Source organism: Mustela lutreola, chromosome 8 (genome assembly GCF_030435805.1).
Source record: "Mustela lutreola isolate mMusLut2 chromosome 8, mMusLut2.pri, whole genome shotgun sequence".
NCBI lineage: Eukaryota > Metazoa > Chordata > Mammalia > Carnivora > Mustelidae > Mustela > Mustela lutreola.
The window spans coordinates 68,055,419-68,072,332 of NC_081297.1; the positions used below are offsets into that span (position 1 = coordinate 68,055,419).

General features: G+C 40.7%; 1 long non-coding RNA gene across 1 annotated transcript; it reads left to right on the forward strand.

The window, feature by feature from the left end:
• The first annotated feature begins 3,350 nt into the window (after window positions 1–3,350).
• LOC131838850 (uncharacterized) lies at window positions 3,351–16,470 on the forward strand. The gene is made up of 2 exons (XR_009356722.1): window positions 3,351–3,608; window positions 14,963–16,470. It is a non-coding gene; the product is annotated as an uncharacterized LOC131838850 (long non-coding RNA).
• The last annotated feature ends 444 nt before the right edge of the window (window positions 16,471–16,914 follow it).

Genomic DNA, 16,914 nt, shown 5'->3' on the forward strand with positions numbered 1-16,914 from the left:
GTAACTTACAATCATGAAAGAAGGATGGAATCAACCTGGAGGAAGTAGGACCCAAATCCACTGCCTGAGAAAGGAATCAACTGAGATGAAGTGGTACCAAAATTGACATGAGCAACTCTCTTTGGCCTCATCTTGGCCCCTATAAAAATCCAGGCCTGAAGCTATAGTTTTGCTTTGCTTAAGCTAGTTTGAGTTAAATATGCCATTATTTGCAACAGAAGAATCTTAATTGACATAGCTGTCAAGGCTACTACCTCCCTCAGCTATAACCTTTGACTCACAATTAGTTAGTTTAAAATTAATTTACCATAAAGAAGATATCGAATAAAAATTGAGGGTTAAGATTTGGGAGTACAGTTTCAGAGGGCTTTTTCATAATTCTGGGGTCTCACATGCCAGAGAACTTCCAAACACTCCATACCAAAGAAATACAAGCTTCAAGAAGAAATCAGACTTTATCTCCAATCTATCCTACTGGTCGTCCTCACTCCACTCTGAGAATTAAGAAGTGACTAGACAGCATGAGAAGGAATTCCTAGAATTTGAGCACATTCTTCTGCCAAAGACCATGATATAATCAATGAATATTACTGAGCACCTGCCACTTGTAGGCCCTAGTCAAGGAACTGAATCTAAGAGATGAAGATAAAATATAATCTCGGACATCAGGAAGTCTGTGAGGTAGCACAGGACACTAACCCTACCTGATCAGCATTCCAGCCATACCTGATCCAGCTCTGTGAGATCTCATGTGTCTAGATAATTAATGAACTTTCCACACACAAAGAGATGGAGAGCATGCACAAGAGGTTTTTTGTTTGTTTGTTTGTTTTTCTCATAATACCTCATTTGAGCACGCAGGGCACTCTGTAAAGAAAGAGAAGTATCCTTGATTAGCAGCACCAGGAATTTGCCTTGCAAAAGAACCATTTCCCTGGCTGGTTTAGGTTTTCTTCAGTCTCCCAATGCAGGACCTGAACTCATGACCCTGAGATCAAGATCGGAGCTGAGATCAAGAGTCTGTTGCTTAACCGACTGAGCCACTTGGGTACCCCAATAAATATGCTTCTAAGTGCAGTTCTCCAAGTGGAAAATGCCCTCTGTTGCCTCTGGGATTTTGCACCCTCTGGCTGAAATGATCTTTCATTGCCTTCTGTCTATCTTTTCTACCAACTCCACATTCCTTCAGCTTTCTACTTTTTTCCTGCATTTTAGCTTGCGTGTTTATTCACTACATATATGTTATTTACTATTTCCTGATCATCACATCACTATGTCAATGACCTTGTGGTAAGCATATGACAAGAGTGTTGAGATGCGAAGATAACGTTCCTTGAACTTAATTACCTGGCATTGCAACAATTTCTCCTACAACTATGTTAACTGCAGCTCTGGAGCATGCAAGAAACCACCTGAATTTTGATTACCTCTGTGTGTGTGTGTGTGTGTGTGTGTGTGTGTGTGTGTGTGTCACATAAAACTTAGAGGCTGTAATTTCTAAATTCAGCACCTCTCATGGTATGGTAAGTCCCACGCACACTTGCTCTCAGGAGCCTGCCCACTGTGGTCCATGGGCCAGGTCTGTGCCATGATCCTGCCTCTCACACCCCAGCTCTTACATCTGAGGTGGACTGATCCACACGGACCCAACAAGCCTCCTTCTCTCAAGAATTAGGAATCCAGTGCTACTCTAGTGTCCCAAGAAATGAGTCCATTTGAGATGATCTGTAAGTTCCACAGCACCTCACCGGGAGCTCGCCAAGGCCACCTGTTCAATTCCTCCTCAGGGCCTATGGGAATCCTCAGAATCAATTACACGAATTCTCTCTTCTTAAAATCACTGTCTGTGACTTTTCATGAGAAGTACCTTTCTAATTCATGCAGCAACAATGTTACTAAAAACTATCAATATATTTTCCTTATTGGTTTGGGCTTCTCAATGGCTACATTCACTCTTATTGAAGGCACTTCATTCCATGAGCTATAGAATGCCTTATTAGATAAAAGGGAAATCTTTGATTGAGTTTTGTTAGAAGTCTAAACTTCAAGAAGATACATCTTCTAAGAAAATCTTTCTTAATCATTATTAAAATCTTATATCCTGAACCCTCACTTTAGTGGTCTCCTCAGAGCCCACGCAATGGGATCCAATGTAAGCCTAAAAGAAGACAGTGCCCTGAAAGTTCTAGAGAATCTCCCATGTCAGTGACTCAATCCTTCCTATATGCTCCTTATCCTGTCCTAAGTGAAAAGACTATGGTGTAGTTCATCAGTTTCTTTCAGCAATGACCAGGCATATTTTGAATACTGACCCTTTTCTCAGAGTCCTTTCTATATTGAAACCATTAAAGAAAACTCAATTTTATAATTTGAAGCTGACATTGAAATGCACAATTATCAGCTAGTAAGTAATATCTGTAAGTTTTGAAGGAGTAATGGGTCTCTATTAAGTCATAATTCTACTGTATGTGTTGCTATTTGTATAATTTTATGCATTTTATGTTAAATGATCTTTTAAGTGTCCTTGAAGCTGACCTTTTTGCCTCATACACAAAAGCTATAATTAGTTGAAGAAGAGAAATTCAAATTCCAGATGTCTGAGTATTTTATTTTTAAAACAGACACCCTCCCCCCCTAACACACAATCTCCTATTTCTTTTTAGTGAATATGCACATAAGAAGGTGTTAAGTTTATTAGATGGTTTCTTTGATAATTTAGGTTTGGGTTCAAAAATGCCTCCGACTCTTAGAAAATTATCAAATTATAGGGCAGCGAAAAGCAGAAAAGTAACTTTAACTCAAAGGTTTTGCCTGTTAGCAGTGGTGCCCAACGTATTGGAGACACTGTTCTGCACATGGTGAAGGACGTGAGGAACGTCTTACCACTAGTGCCCAGTACTTGTCCAGCCCCTACTGAGCCCACCTGGCAGCAGTCTCCATGACTTCTAGAGCAAATGAACTCTGCACACTACCCCCACAGGATTAGCAGTAGAATCTACAAGTGGCCAAATTTCATCAAAATCTTGGTAGATAAAAACGAATCTCTTTCCGGGTTCTCTGTCGGAAGACCATGGAGAAGAAATTTGCCATAAACTTCCCCAAAATGAGGCTGCTCTTTCCACTAGGAGAGATCTTTAATGCCCCGAACTTTTGAAACATTAACTATTCGCTCAAGTTTTGGGAAATCGATGTCACCAAAAAGTCCCAGCAAATCTGGGTCTCCTTCAGAGAATTGTGATCCTGGCTGAACACCATGATTTACATTCCATCTTCAAAGTGAGATAATGCAAGAATGCCAAAAATTCAACAGAGCCTTCTCAAGTAACAATCTCGTCCTTGAGGGAGCATTGGGATTTTGAGTTGTGGAATTTTCCACTCATTTATCCTTTCATTTTCCAATTTCTTTGCCTTCAAGTGTCCACTGGCTCCTCTCAGTCACAGCTGTACAAATCACAGGACTCTCACCGGCATGAGACATATATATTATTCATCTATCTAGTTTCATCTAAAGGAAATCCAATAAAGACAAAATTTTACTTTCCAGTGAAATATCCAAAGCTGCTTTTTCCCCACAAGAAACTGGGCCGAAAACTCCATCCATGATCTATGTGAGTACAAAACTTTTTGCCTATCAGAGCATGTATGAATTTGATTTTATTAAAATATATGCCTGCTTTCCTCTTGTTGTGCTTCATAGTACTTTCTGTATAAATATGTAACAAATTCAATGTTTTTACTAATTTTTGAAGCCTTCTGTAACATAATAATACCAAGAACACACTGTGCTTTTCCTTGCAAATATTGACTTAAAAGGACACCTTGTTTACATTTGTGTTACATCCTTGATAGAATGTGGGTACATATTGCCGGATTTGTTTTCCTCAAACTGTAAATACAGGGGACAGAAAATTCAAATAGAGATTATACATCAAGTAATACCCTTTGCCTCTGGGTTGTTGGTCGAACTAGAACCCAGGTTAAGGTCATCATGATCCTCATTTAATAGGCCTTTCAGTTGCTAAAGGAAGTTGTCTGTGCCAGACTCAACACACACACACACACACACACACACACACACACACACCTTCCTCCTTGACAGAAGCCAGTTCTGAGTCACAAAGATTCCATATGAAAGGAAGGAATAAAATGAGGTAAATACCAGCATGGAGGTATCATGGGCTAATTATATGCTGTGAAGAGAGACCTTTCTCTCCTTCAGGAGACAGTTCACCACCCCATTCTGTGAAAGGGTTGCGTAGGACACTTACAGAGTAGGAGGGAGAAATGTTCACCTTTCCCCCGAGCCCCACGTCCTCACGTTCAACCCAGTTCTCCATGACTGAAAAATTACACCCTTGAATAATAACCAAAAGCCCCTGAGCAAAACAACAACAAACAAACAAACAAACAAAAACTACTGAGCGAAAACACAGAGCAAAAAAAAGATGCGAGATCCATGCTCTTTGTCAGAAGATAAAATTCACATTATAAAAGAGACAGTCATGTCTTTATAAGCAAAGCAGAACTTTCTCAACATCTCACAGCCATCTCATTAGCCAAGGCTCTCTCATCATGAGTGATCATGGTTATTTAGAGTCAGAAGCAAAATATGGAGAGATCGGTCTGCAGGCAAGTGGAGACAAGGCATAAGAAAGGAAGAGCTAGGTGTGTGAGGAAAATGATGAAGTGGACATACTTCAGGGCTTAATTCATAAGGGAGAAAATGTATCAACTCAAGCAGGGATTTAACCCCTTCTGGTTGGAAAGTCAAATACACATGTAAACAATTATTCCTATTTCTTTCAGCATTCATCTACTCTGTATGGTTTGAACTTGACTTGGGTTTATTGCCAGCCTTGGTAAAGACATCTCATAAAACCTGAACATGTAAAAAGGTATAAATTTCAACATCTATAATTGTTTTTCAAAACTCATTGATTCTGAGTCAAGAAAGTTATAATTTGTGATGATTCACTTCCGAGCTGCACCAGGATGTACCATTGAACTCACAGCTGGGCACCTCAAATGACAGATAGAGGGAATTTCTGGGACCTCATACTTCAGGGGTAGCAAGGAGGATGGCCATACAGTAGCTGATGCTGAAAAAGACCTTAATGTCAAATAAGACAGTGCCCTAGAACACACTCCAACAGCATCACCTCAGCGGTGAGCTTTATCTATTCTACAAAGGCTTGTACACAAGCCTTGATCTTTATTGGTGACGTCACCTTGCTATTTCCCCATTTCAGGTTGTCCTTCTACTCATTTGCACCTAATTTTGCTTGTATAAACATGTTGTGGCAAGGGAAGGAACTGTGAGATTTTAGACTTTCTATTCCTTTGTAAAGCATTTTGTATTACCTCTGAATAAAGGGTTCAAAAATGAGTATTTTAAGAAATTAGTGGGAGGGAGGAGAGAAGCAATGGTTATTTCCTTTCCTTGCTTTCCCTAAGTTAAAATGTTTTGAAAGGTTAGCCACCTGATGTTTATATATAAATAAAAATGGTAACGATATGTGGCTTGTGTCTATCCCTGGAATGTGGTGAAGGCGGAGCCGGAAAGGGTAGAATAAAGTATGACAGGACAGCCTGGGTCCATAGAGTTGAAGGTAGGACATAAAAGGGGGTGATGGGTTGCTGATAGAACTAGCGTAAAGCCCTCAAGATCAATTGGTTCAAAGAAACTAGCAAAGAAACTGGTTCAAAAAGAGGGCCACATCTTTACCTAAAGACAAAGAATTGAATAGCGAGGGTTATTCTATAAAAATTATGAGCAAGAGCATGTAACTCTTGAACTCAGGGTCATGAGCTTAAGTACCATATGGGGTGTAGAGCTTACTTTTAAAAAAAAAGTTTTAAAACAATTGTGAACATTTTTAATAAGGAAAATAAAAATGCGAATTTTATATATTAGCCATTTGTTAGCTGTGTCACCTGGAGCAAGTTACTTGACCTCTCTGTGCCTCAGTCTCATCATCTATAAAACTGAGATAAAAACAGTGCCTGCTTCTTAGGCTTACTGGGAAAAATCAAATCAGCTACTATTGATAAACTACCTAGAACAGAATCTGGAAACAATAAATATTTGATCAATGTCAAGTCATTTAATTTTTCCTCTTCTTATTATTATTATCACCACTATTATTGATAAATCAGGCAGGTCTTTCTCAAGTAAATGAAGTTTGTTGATGAACTGGAAAACTCAATCCACTGTGGGTTGGCACATCACAGTGACAGAGATGTCAACATTTTGGGATACATTTGGGTGGAACCTCGCTTTGGCTTAGATCCAAACACAGATGGGGAGGCAGAAGAAATCTCATCTCCATGACGAATAGCCACTCATATTTAAAAACACATAGATAGCAACTTCCACGTAGCATTAAACAAACAAACAAACAAAAAACCCTCCAGGAATAGAATTGAAAACCCCAGCTTTCGGGGTAACTGGGTGGTTCAGTGGGTTAAAGCCTCTGCCTTCAGCTCAGGTCATGATCCCAGGACCCTGGGATCAAACCCGCATAGCATCAGGCTCTCTGCTCAGCAGGGGCCTGCTTCCTCCTCTCTCTCTGCCAACTTGTTATCTCTGTCTATCCAATAAATAAATAAAATCTTTTTTAAAAAATCTTAAAAAAAAAAAAAAAAAACAGCTTTCTTGAATCCCAGTTTTGATTTTTTAGAAACCTTGACCAACCCACTTCCTCCTGCTTGGTGGTTTCCATATCTGAGGTTAATAACAATCTTTACCTGAACTGTTGTAAAGACTAAATGTTTTGAAAAAGCACTTTATAAGCTATAAATTTTACAGAGAACTGTACATCCTTAAAAGCACAATTTATCATAAAATGTTTTTCTTATTTTGAATCCATAGGAAAAAATCTTTCTTACTTCCTTTCAAGGATTTAGCATTGACTATGAAAATAGAATATATCATGAAAATATGCATGGAAAATGTATTCAAAAGAGAAAACACTAAGCTGGCAAGCTTGAAGTCTTGGGTTTTAACCCCAGCTTTCCCATGGAGACATCCTATAGCTCCAGGCAAGTCATTTAGACTTGCTGGCACCCCACTTCCTTTCCTGAGGATAAATTAGATGATCTCTCCCCCTCTAATTCCATAATTCTGAATGTCATATATATGTTAGCATGAACCCATGAGTCACTAAAGCCTGGTCAATTAAAAAAAAATTACTTAATAAACAAAATGTTTCATAAGCAATTCGAGAAATCTTGAAACGAACTCTCAAAACATTGCATAATCATGTTTAGGCAAAGACTTCAAACCCAGGAAGAGCGTCTTGGAATTGGTCCTCTCTTCACCACCATTGCAATTTACAGAAGACAGGCTGTCAATTCACGTGTCCACACGCGCTCTGGCCTGAGGGTTCAGAGCGTTTGAAGGTCTCAATAATTTTGGGGGGCGCTTAATAAATAGAAAATGGTATTGCCTCTTTCAAAATGAAAGGAGAGCCTAAGAGCATGTTTTGTTTCTAGAACATTCTCAGATCTCAAAATGCTTCGATAACAGCTTTAGCTTCCTTCCCACCCCACCCCCCGCCCCCATTTCTGTCTGGATCAATGTAACAACTTCCTGAAGTAGGCCGGCCCAGGAATCATTGTGGCCATTTTATAAATGAATATCCTGAGACCAAAGAAATAAAATGATTTGCTTTTCACTGAGAGTTGGTGGTCCTCATTCTTGGATCTCCTGACTCACAAGTCAACCCCAACTCAGTCTAGGAGTGACCCACTCGCCGCTACACACCTGCCGGGAGTCCAGCGGCCCTGCCCCATGCCTGATTCCGCCCCCTCCAAGAACAAAATGCTTTCCTCTCATTTACTGCCCCAACTTCTCTCTGGGACCCCCTGTGGAACCGAAGTGGTTCTCTGAATGTTTTAGCCTTTTCAGGATTTCCATGGAAAAATAAAATTCCCAGATAGAAACAATGGACTTACTGATGAGTGAATTAGACCCTGCTTCCCCTGCCTTGTGGTTTCTCCCCATAAATGTTTTTCCAGTAATTCAGTGGCTGCTTTGGGAGAGATGTCCAGAACACTTTCATCGGGGCTATTTTTTCATCCTACAATTTTGGCCATCTCTCAGTTTATTTTTCAAAAGGGGGAGGGGGTGGATCATGTCCTGGAGAAAGGTCCTACGGGGTCCTAAACATTGTAAGTCCCTGGGATAATTAAGAGGATTTGAGAATTATACCCCTCTCTGTTAACTGACTGAGGAAGTGGATCAATGTCAAATCACAAATACAGGATTCTGAAAACAGAGTATAATTTTATGAAACTCCCTTCCCAGCCCCTGTGGTAGAAATAAGGCTGTGATATGTTTGATGTGCTTGCCCCTGGCTTGGTTGGCAACTGGAATCCAGCAGAGCCAGCGGGTTGGGAACGAAAGATCACATAGAGATTAGCTCCATAAGAAACATGCTTCTGTTTGCATAATATTCAGGTTTCCACCTTTATAATGCCTTAATTTTATTTATTCCCAAGCTGAGTGGCAGAGACAGCTACCCGTTGTGGTCCATATGGTTACATTGCTTCTTTTGATGGTTCTATGGGAGAAGCATGATTGCTTTCCCTCTGGCTATGGAAGCAAAATCAACACAGCTCTCAATCTTTGACTCGTTTTTCACTTATGATGGAAGACATTGGCAATCATACACACCACTTCACTTAAGTCGGGTCCACAGATATTAAAAACCAGCTCTGGGAAAGACATCATTTTAGATGCTTCTGGAGACATTTTAAATCAGAGCAAGACAGAGCCCCATTTTCCAAAAAGGTATTTTGAAGTTGCTGCAAGTGGATGGTTCTTAAATCAAAGGGCTAAGAAATGGTTTCATGAAGGAAGTGGCATTGAAAATAAGTCCTGAAGGTTGGGGAGATTTTTACTACATGGATCAAATAATAACAAATATATATATATATTGTTATTATCTTTATATATTATATTATATTATCTTTAAATAGCATTATTACATATATCATGCCACTGCTTAAGACAAAAAGAAGGAGTCCTGCCAGGGAGAAAGCACACCACTGTGCCAAGACAAGGATGGGGAAGGAGCAGACATTTGTAGGAATTAGCAAATCTGTTTTCAAGCACCCAACAAACTTTAGTGAGCACCTACTACATCCCAGGTGTGAAGTGACGGTGATACAGAGATTCTGAGGCAGGGATGTCTGTCTTCAACTGTCACACAGCCTGGAGGAGAGGCTGACATACTTGGGTCAGAAGTTGGGTGTCAGGAGGTAGTAGAAGATGACAATGATAGGCTATACCAGCACCATGTTGAAAGGGTCCTTAAAATAAAGTTAAGTGTCAGTACATAATTCTATGACAACAAGATTATTAAAGATTTGGGGCTGAGGCATGATAATGGTGGGTTAAATACGTGATTCACTTAACGCCAATGCAGTGGATTCATTCAGACCAAGAAGTAAGGAAGAAGGCAATAGCAAAGGCCCATCAGGCTGCAGGTGACAAGGCTCTGAAAAGAGGAGCACAGCAAAGTATTAAAGAGAATGAAAAGAAAAGGGACTCAACCAAAATAGATGGTGCAGACACTGACTTGTCTGAAAAGAGAACATTTTGTCTGGGCCATGCAGAGTTAGGGACACTGGCAGGATATGGAGGGGAGGTGTTCAGGCAGCAGCTGGACGTTCAGGTGTAGCTGGCAATCAAGATATATTTTGGTTAAACAAAAAAAAGATACATTTTGGTGCTATCCACAAGGGAGGGGCTGTTAAGTCCACAGAATTGAATGAGATATCTGAGGTAGCAAGGGTAGGTGTAGAAGGAGGAAGATGAACACACTCCTGGAGGATATTTACATTTCTAGGGTAGATGCATAAAGAGAAGCCCATGAAGAAGACAAGAGAAGTGAGAAAGAAGTGGAGGGTCAAGAGCTCAGCACCAGGAAACCCAGAGAAGGGGAATGTTTAAAGGAGGAAGTGTCAATAGTCAGATGCTAAGGAAAAGATGAGATGAGATGGGCCATTGGATCTAGTGCTTAGGAGGTCACCAGCTACATTTGAAAGAAAAACTTCAGTGGGGCCAAGGACAGAAAATCAGCATTCAAGACAGGCAAGGGTGAGCGGTGGACAGCAAGGAAGTAGACTTTAGGAGGTTTCATGGAGGGATATAAAATGAAGATGCAAATGAAGGAAGCAGGACTGATGGGGGAGGGACAAAGGACTGAAGTTTGCAGAGAGAGTTAGCATGGCAAGGAGGTGGGCACATACACCTCCAGAGCAAGTTCAAGAGAAGAAAGCTTAGGAGGGGGTGAGGATACAAGGGCTCTCCCCCTAGACCATCCAGCCCACAACTATGGACACTATCACCAGATCTCCTTGGGACGACTCACAGATTTCTACCACCTAGCCTAACCTCTTCCTGAGCTCTTGATCGCTACATAAAATGATCTACTAGACAAGTCCACTTGAGTGTCTGAAAGGCACCTCAAACTCAACCTTCCCACAACAAATTCATGAACTCTTCCTTCAAAAAAGGTCATCACCCACTGTTCCTTCTCAACAAACAGTATCATTTTCTACCAAATTGCCCAAGTCAGAAAGTTAGGACTTACCTCAGTACTTCCCTTGCTCCCAGACCCCAACATTCCAAAGTTTTCATTCATCTCCTGAAATCTGTCTTTGCCATCCTACATCTAAACTGATCTTTTCAAAACTCAAGTCTGATCGTGTCCACCTAAGGTGGTTTCCTCCTGCGCAGGGCTGGAGTCTGACATGACTGTCCACACCCTGCCCCACTCCCAGCCTCACCTCCCAAACTCCCTGCACCCACATATCCAGCTCCCCCGTTCTCCACTCACTTCTTCTTCCTTCCTGTTCTCTTCCAGGTCTGTGCTTTGTACATGGTCTTACCTCTGCCCAGTACTCCCTTCCCACCATTCTTTTTGCCTGGTTAACTTCTATTTCAGGCAGGATGGGAGATAGTCTAACAGAGTGGTTAGAACCAGTTTTGCCATCACACTGAGTTCCAAGCACACTCCTCTGCTCACCAGCTCCCCAGCAGGGGTTATCCTCGACCAGGTGCTTAGTGTCTCTACACTGAACTTTCTCACCTGGGTGTGAGGGAGTCCATATCTCACGCAAAATTCATATAAAGCACTGATATCTGGGCCTGGCACATGATAACCACTTAGCAAATGTCAGCTATTTTGTATTCTTCTTCTTTCCCACCTTGGGTCAATCACCACTTCCCAGAGAAACCTTCCCTGACCAGGTCACCGCCCTCTGTCTGCACTCTGGACCTCCTTCTATCCATCACAGATTTTTGCATTCATTGGGGAGCCTGGGTAGCTCGGTCAGTTAAGCGACTGACTCTTGATTTGGGCTCAGGCCTTGATCTCAGGGTCTTGAGATCAAGTCCCTCATCAGACTCTGAACTCAGCAGGGAGTCTGCTTGGGATCCTCTCTCTCCCTCTCCCTATGCCCCTCCCTGCTCATGCTCTCTCTTTCTAAAATAAATAAATAAATCTGTTAATAATTTTGCATTTATTACAAGATTTTTAAATTACATCTCTCTTCTCCACCAGGTTGAAGGCCCCTTGAGAAAAGGACTTTATTTCCTTTGCCCATACATATAGCCCAGTCCCCCTGCTATAGTGCCTGCACGGAGTAGACACTCAACCAGTATTTGTCCAATGAATGAATGAATGAGCGAGCAAACAGGGGCAGCCCAGCTGTGGTTAGAGTATGCAAGGGTTGGTATATCCAGTTTTCCTTCTATGGAACAACCCAGTATTTTGCCATTTAGCCATTTCATACCTGTTTTAGCCAGGTCCAGATTAGCAGTGTGCCATCCTTCTATGAATACCAGCAAATTGCCATTAGCGATATGTACTTTTTTAAATAAATCAGATGGGTCTGGGATAAAATTCATATTTGTGCAGCCCTCACAGACCCAGGACATTTGGTCATCCATGCTTAAGGCTGATGAAGATGATGACGACGATGATAATAATCTCATAATAGTTAACAAGGTTTATGAATATTATTAGCACATTAAGTCCTAGAACACATTGGGCCTGTCAGGGGCAAGTACAGAACAGAAGCTCTTGAAGGTTATCTCATGTGCCAAATGAGAAACACTGAGAGAGAGCCAACCCCCTTGCTTCCTCCCACCATGTCACCTTTCCTCCAGGTTTTTTCCAAGGAGGACCACTAGCTTGGCTCACGTTTTATTCTAGGGAATAGTTTTTGAATAATTCTCTTGGTGTCTGCTAATGGGAGAACACTAAATCCCTGGGAAGCCCCTACACAACCCTGGACAAATATGAGAAAAACAAACGAAAGACCCCTGTAACTCTCAATAGATTGCCTTTACTATAGCATGCAAACCCTTTAATGTCTCCCTTTGCTTCTACTATCAAAACGTTCTCTCCCTTGACAGAATAGCTTGGGAACTTTGGAATGACAGAGTGAACAACAGATTCTATATTGTCACTAGAATGTTTACTATTATCAGTGGCCTTTCTTTCATTGAGTCCCTGGAAAGGTGGCAAGCCATAAAGACCTAGGTGCATTCCCTTCCACGAAACTGAGCAGTAGTTTCAATGCCTTGAGGGTAAACTCTAAGAGCAGAGCCTTGTGCTCTTTCTAGAACAAGAGAGAAAAATCAAAGTCTTAGCATTCACAGATTGTGATATGTCCCTTGGTCTCCTAGAGTTGTTTATCCAAGGAGCTCAGTTTGGCTCCTAGCAGACTGTTGTCTTCGTTGTAACCGTAAAAGTACAATTAACCACAATATGGTGATGTGGAAAATAGCAGTGAAAACCCTTCAATTCCAGAACTCAGTGAACCTTTTTGGAGAAATCCATTATTGCCCTGCAATTCTATTATAAAAGCACATTAGGGTTTCAAAATGCAAAGTGGCTGGGAAAAAAGGCTTATGTAACATTAGAAGCAAAAAACTGATTGTAAAGTTGTGTCTAGCTAAGATTGTAACTATATGAAAATGAGATAACATATTGACAGTAACTGGAAGGAAACACATTAAAACAGCTGGTTTTTAGAATGGCAAGATTACAGATTTTTTTTCCTCTCTTTTTTGCTTGCTTAATTTCTGTTATTGTCATAATAGCATTGTTTGTACAGTACAAGGTTGTCAGCTAAACATATATTTTGCTTAAAATACTGTAGAAAATCATAACTCACTCGTAGCAGAGACATTAAAAATTATACTCTACCTTAAAATGGAAAACATGGAACTATTGTACCTTATCTATAAAAAGTACTCCTTATTTTGCAAAATGAGACAGAGAACAATTTCTAGCATTGTCCTCAAAATAGGCAGAAATGAATTTCATTTACCTCCTTTGGCATCACTGACAACAGCTTCAAAATTTTTATTTTCTCCAATAAGACACAATAGAACAAAATAATTTTTTGTTAAATTTTCTTTCTATTCTCTAACAGGCCAGGAAATCTCTCTGGAGGGATACCTGGCGGGCTCAGTTGGGAGAGCATATGACTCTTGATCTCTGGGTCCTAGGTTTAAGCTCCAAAGTGGGTGTAGAGTTCACTTAAAAAAAAAAAAAATTAAGAAAGCCAGTCTAGAAAAACTGTTATATATTTGGGGAATCTTTAGCAGGACTGGGTCAGAAAATACTTCAGCATGTATTTGCCTCATGACAACAAATGCTTAAAGACAGAATGTTGGCTGGGTGCTGACCACTAAATTTGAATCACTGAATTACAGGTGTATAGATTCCACGCCAAAACTAACCATCGAATTCCACCATTTCTTAGCCTTCTGGTTATTCAGTGTTTCACCCCACAGGGAGCTATTGCCTGTAAACAACACTGAATGAATACAAGGTTAAAATAAACCTCACACTGAATGGGTGTTTCCTTCTGTCCAGAAATTTCCATTTACTTTTTAATTAAGTGATGCCTATCCATAAGTATGGACTGCCATTTCCCCTTCACATGCCATGAAGAGGTTAAGGTAGTCTGTGGCTAGTTTGGATGTTACATATCTTAGAGCTCAGACCTCTCCTTCTGTCCCTTCCATGCAAATGAATCCAACAAAAATGTATCCAGCCAAGCAACTTCCCAGAGTTTTGGGTCAACAAGCTCTACCAGGAGGCTATGGAAACACCTTATTGGCCCTTGAATGCTGCATCCCACACCCATTAGTAGTTAGCACGGCTCATGCTGGACTTCTAAACAGTTCCATCAGGAATCAGCCAGCCTGCGTGCTCTTAGCCTTCTTCACATGACTGGTTATAGGTGCTAAGAGTTATCAGCTGCAAAAACAAATAAGACCAGTGCTACAATAACACACAATCTGCTAAGCAAGAAATGAGCTCTCCAACACTGGTAAACTACCACAGTGAAGAGAATGAACTTGAGCCTGGGGGTAACGGGGGTCACAGAATGATTTTTGAGGAGAACCAGGATGATGTAACCTAGGTTTAGGATAAGAACTAAACTGAGAAGCTGGATGGATATAAACTGGAAAAGGTAGAGACTGGCCAGAATCAGAGAATTAGAAGGAAGCTATGGGAATGGCTGAACTGGCTGGAACACATACAGTGACCCAGGCATGGAAATCAAGGAGATAAGAGTTTACATGGGGGGCAACTGGGTGGCTCAGTGGGTTAAGCCTCTGCCTTCTGCTCAGGGCATGGTCTCAGGGTCCTGGGATCAAGCCCCACATTGCGTTCTCTGCTCAGCAGGGAGCCTGTTTCCCCCCCTGCCCTCTCTCTGCCTACTTGTGATCTATCTGTCAAATAAATAAATAAAATCTTTAAAAAAAAAAAAGTTTATATGGCTAAAATAAAGCAACAGATCTGAAGCCTAGTAATGAAGGAAAGCACAGTGTAAAGACAGAGTTAAAGAGTTAACATTTCTAGAAACTTTTAAATGAAAATTTCATGCATATGTTTACATTTTTTATCTGTTCTCCCTCTTCAACTAGAATACCACTTTCTTGGCAACATGTCTCATTCCCCACTATATCTCCATGCACAGCACTTAGTAAAATCTCCGTAAATAACTGTGGAATGAATGAATGAATCTACGTGGAAATCTATGGATCCTTAAGTATGAAGCATGCTGTTCTAGTAAGATGGAACACTCTGACTTGGAAACATAATTCCATGCAGTTGAGTTGCCCTAACCTGGATGTTTCACTGAGGTAAGCCAATTAACCTCTCTGGCCCCCATTGTCCTTCTCACTAGAACAGAGCCAACATTTGCCACTCTGTTGCTGAAGACGGAAGCAGCAAAGAATAAGCAAGATGAGATCTGATGAGTGCCTGAAGTTTTATAAGAGGAAGACACTCTACTTAACTGTTCAACCCACTGTAAAGATGACGGACATAGGCCAAACGGCTTAATGAGAATCTCCAAAGTCTCATCAAATCACTGGGCTACAAATCCCCAAATAGTTCTGAAACAATAGTCTATCTAAATTTCCATTAAGCTACGGTGTTAATGTAAACCCCAGGATGACAGCACCATGTGGCAGTTCCTGAAATGTTGAAAAACAAGGCCACTCCCCAGATGGATTAATGATCACAAAAAGAAATCAGATGCCCTTGGCCAGAGTTGGTCAACATTTCAGATCCTGGCTCCTGGCTTCTGTCTCTCATGGAGACGACCAATCAATGCCCCTCTGAGACATGGGAGCCCACTGCTGAAGCATTCCCCTAGAAGGTTACTTCCAGATCTTTTTGTGTTATAGCCAACCAAATTGAAGAAAATAACTAGTCATAAGCCTTTCTTTAGGTCCCAGAAATGGAGGCCAGGTTTCTAAGCCTAGGATAATGGCTCAATTCAGGACAACCCTGACTTAAGCAAAGTCACTGTGAACCACCCTTTACTCCATAGTATCTTCACTGCCCTTATCAATAGGAGAAATTACCTTATTCTTTTATTCATTATTTTTCTTGTTGCTCACACTCTAGAACTCTGTTGTCCAGTACCATAGCCACTAGCCATATGTGACTTTGTAAATTTAAAACTTTTTAATCATATAAGATTGTAAAATTCAGTTCCTCACTTACACTAGCCACATTTTACTGGCCTAAAAACCACACATGGCTAGTTGCTAACATATTAGACAGCAAAGATCTAGAACATTATTGCATTATTGCATTATTGAAAATCCTAATGGACAGCCCAGTTCTAGAAGAAAAGTTAAACCCTAGGCCATGTTTCAATCATGAATTGAGAGGTTCAGTAGATTATAACCAGTGTAAGTGTCAGTGAAATGGAAAATAGCAAAACATATCATATTAAACAAAGAGTAAGAATTCCTTAGGAAAATTTGTTTATATGTATGTATGTCCCAGGTTGTATTATAAATTATATTTATTATTTATCACGGTTTAAAAAAATTAAAAAGCTTATGCAGAGTACCTATAATATAGTATGGGCTCAAAATGCTTGTTGAATCTATCAATAAATGAAATGTTTTAAAGAGTTTATCTGTTTTAATTTACTCCCACTACACCCCTGTGAGGTAGGAATCACTATACCTATTTTAAAGAAGAGAAAACTAAGTTTACGGGAGTTAAGTGACCCATCCAGATGATACAACTTAAAAGGGTTGGAATTAAGAGTGAAATCTGAGTCTTGTGGACTGGAGATAGTAGGATCTAAAGCACGGATGCCTTGCTCTCAAAGCGCTGGACATGGCTGGTTCTCCTAAGGTGGGATGCAATGAAGAACTTAGAAAGAACCGAGGGAAAATCTGGCACTGGGAAATGGGTGAAGGAGAAAGACTCTCGAAGACAGCAGGGCAGCCAGGGAGAACCTCAAGAAGGAAGAGGAGATGTCAGGAAGGAGGAGTGGTGAATGACACAGTGGTCCAAACGTCAGCAGGGGAGAAGACTGGAAATTCCAGTAAATTCAGCATTTAGGAGG